Genomic DNA, 3,539 nt, shown 5'->3' on the forward strand with positions numbered 1-3,539 from the left:
ACATTAAAGGGAGTTGTGCTGCTCCAGATCCCTCAGGGGAACAGACTCACACTGATGTACCAAACTAGTGTGAGTTATATGTTGAGGATGACCCCCCACGGTTAGTGGCTATTGGCTGAGTATTTGAGGGTGGCTCAACCATCCATGGTGTCCCTCTACAGCCAGACTGGACACGGGTTGTGGTTGACCAAGTTCAAGATGTTGCTGCTCCAGTGCCTTTGCCCAATACAAAGGTTCAACTAGTGGGACAGGCAACCGGCACATTCTTAGCTTGGCCAAAACGTTTGGTGATGCCGCTTTCAGCACGAGCAAAGGTAATTCTATTATTGTTTTTTTATATTCTTATAATTCTATTATTGTTTAACTAATTTTGATTATTTCTTTAGGATTTTATCAATCGTGGTAAGGAGGTCATGAGAGAACCTCATGTTGATGATGCTGATATCGCAGAAGCTGAGGATAATCCTATATCTAGGCTTCTAACCATATTACCACGATTAAAGAAGAAACCAATTCAATTGTAGTGGGACATTAGAGTTTTTAGAGTTGATATCTCTGTTGTTCCACTATACATATCCCTGCCCGACGCATTAGAGATTGTTGGGGGAAACTCCATGTTAAATATATCTATCATACAGTTGTGGGCCATGTAAGTGATATTTTCTTTTATGAGTCTAAATTTACAATAATTACATTTAACTTATAATGATTAATTGTGTTAGGTACATGGACAAATTGAGTGTGGATCAAGCACAAGCACAAGTATATGGATTTTTTTAGCCTCAATCCATCCAAAAATCAGGAAACACTTAGGTCCAGATCGAGCAATATATGCAAACATGGATGAGTGAATCAGGAAGAGATATATACATGGCTCCATACATTAACGGGTTAGTTTTTTAATTGGTTTTTTAATCATGGTAATTTTATAACTAATTTGTTTGTCATACAATGTAGGTCCCATTGGCAGTTAATGGTAATCATTCCTAAGGGAATACACCGTGGTGTGGTTTTGTTCACTACATCGAAAACCAAGCCACGAAATTAAATGCCAATTACAAGGGTAACTAAAATTTTTCATTATGTTTTAAAACTATAATTATATATATTGGCTAACATCTGTTTTTATTTCAATTAATTAGAATCGTGTCTGGAGCTAATATTTTAAGTGGAAGAGCCAGATCAAATGTTAGAAAAGAATGGCACAATCCAGAAGGGGGGGGTGAATTGGATTCTATGATACTTAAAAAATTTCAGAGTATTTAGGATCTTTATTTCACTTAAACTTTTCTAAGACTGAATTTTCAAATGAAGCTTCTTTAAAGACTTGTTATAGAAGAATGAATTCTATATGCTTTCTTGATTACAAAAATAATGAGGTTCAAATGTAATGCTTTAATTCAGTTTAAACCACCAATATTCACACACACATGCTAATCAAGAATCATCTTCTTTAATGTACAATCAAGATATTACTCAAAGTAAAAGATAAAGGTAGAAGAAGATTGCACAAGTCTTTTATCCTGGTTCAACCACTCCACATGTGACCTACATCCAATCCTCAATCAGAACCTGATTAAGATTTGTTCCACTATCTAATGAAGAAGGTTTACAAGCATACCACACATGCATATACTTCAACACTCAAGATAACCACTTTCTTGACCCCAAGAAAGCACCCCTTGTAGAAACCCATTACAAGAATCCTTACGACTTGAGAAACCCTCTCAAGATTTTACAAGTATTCACAAAGAATTAAGGAACGAATTCACCTGGAATTCAGAAGCAAATCTTAATCTTCCCCTTTCAAGAATGTGATGATGATGATGATCCTTTCTCAAAGTTTTTCACAAATATTTTTCTTCTTGGATTCACAAAGAAAACTCTCCAAGATTGTCACAAAGACTCCACAAAAATGCTTTTCTAAATTTGATTCTCAGTTCTAACTCTGTTCTGAAGTTTCAAAAAGTTCAAACTATTTATAAAAGTTTCAGACCCAGATAATCGATTATTTTAAAGAATAATCGATTATTTTGTTCTTCAGGTTTTCTGGAAACCAACCAAGAAAAATATAATCGATTATTTTGCGGGATAATCGATTATTCCAAAGAGTTATTTCTGGGATAATCGATTATTTTGCAAATAACCGATTATTGCAGCAAGGCATCCCATTTTTCCTGTTGCTGGAATAATCGATTATATTTAATGATAATCGATTATTTTGAGTTAGTTTTCAAAACTTCGTTTTAAGTCTCAAAATAACTTTTTAGTCCCTTTAACTCGTCATCATACACTCTCTAATCGGTTTAGATATAGATTTAGCTTATGCACACAGCACACACAACAAATAAACTCTTTCAAAACAATTTATATACTAATCCTTATTACATAGCACTTTCTTTGACTTTTTTTTTGTCTTCTAAGTTGTTGTTGTTTGTTGTTGTCCTTGACACACATTTTGTGATCATCAAAACTCTTTTAAGCTTCAGAGATAATCTTGATCTCATCAAGTTCAGGCTCCCCTAAGCTAAACAATCTCCCCTTTTTTGATGATGACAAACCATGACTCAAAACATGACAAACCAAGCTAGGCTTCAACCATTGTGCTTTCACTTTCAACATACAAAACCTGCAAAATCATACACACACAAGCACAATACCTACAAAACAACAACCATATACACACAACAACCTTTCTCCCCCTTTGGCATTATCAAAAACAAATCAAGCCATAACTGGTCACACCAGCCATATGCATAGTCCTTAAGTGCTTAGAATCATACGAAAGAAAATTTAACACATTATAGGTATTAGATCCAAACTTTGTGAACAACAACATCTCATCCAGAATTATTTGATTAGCAACAAGTATTTGATCAGTCAAAAAGTGCAAGTTACAAATCACAACTCAGAATTTTACACCCCAAAAACATCAACAAAAACAGGACATTATACCAGGAATCATCCATACTCAAAACAGAGCATTATAATCAGCAATCAACCATGACTTGGCTCATTAAAAACATCACAATATCAAAGTTAAAAACAGAGTATTAATACACATGCTCAAAACCAGAGCATTAGTACACCAGCCAACCAAATCAGCACTTGGTACCTCATTCAAATCAACATATCAGCAAAATAAACTTCAAATTTCATCAGAAACTTAATTGTTCAACAGATTAAAGCAAGTAAATTGTTCCAGAATTAAAGTAGTACAACCAAATTGAACTTAAAATCCAAAAACAGAATTTAAACATCCTAATTTAAACTAGTCAACAAAACAGAACAGAAATCATTCTTCATCTTCAGGTATCCCTAGGTGAGTCTTGAGTAGCTTCACCTCATGATCAAGATCATCAAACCTATCAAGAATACCAGAAAATAAAGACTCATGTCTTCTAAAAATTTCCATCATCGCATCAAGTTTATTTATCATGATTTGCTCAAAAGGTGAGAACGGCTTAGGCTCCGCTTCTGGCTCCCTGTCAGGTTCAGCTTCCACCTGTGGTGGCTGATCCTCATCATGTGACGAAACA

Source organism: Cajanus cajan, chromosome 11 (assembly GCF_000230855.2).
Source record: "Cajanus cajan strain Asha chromosome 11, NIPB_CcT2T_4, whole genome shotgun sequence".
NCBI classification, from domain to species: domain Eukaryota; kingdom Viridiplantae; phylum Streptophyta; class Magnoliopsida; order Fabales; family Fabaceae; genus Cajanus; species Cajanus cajan.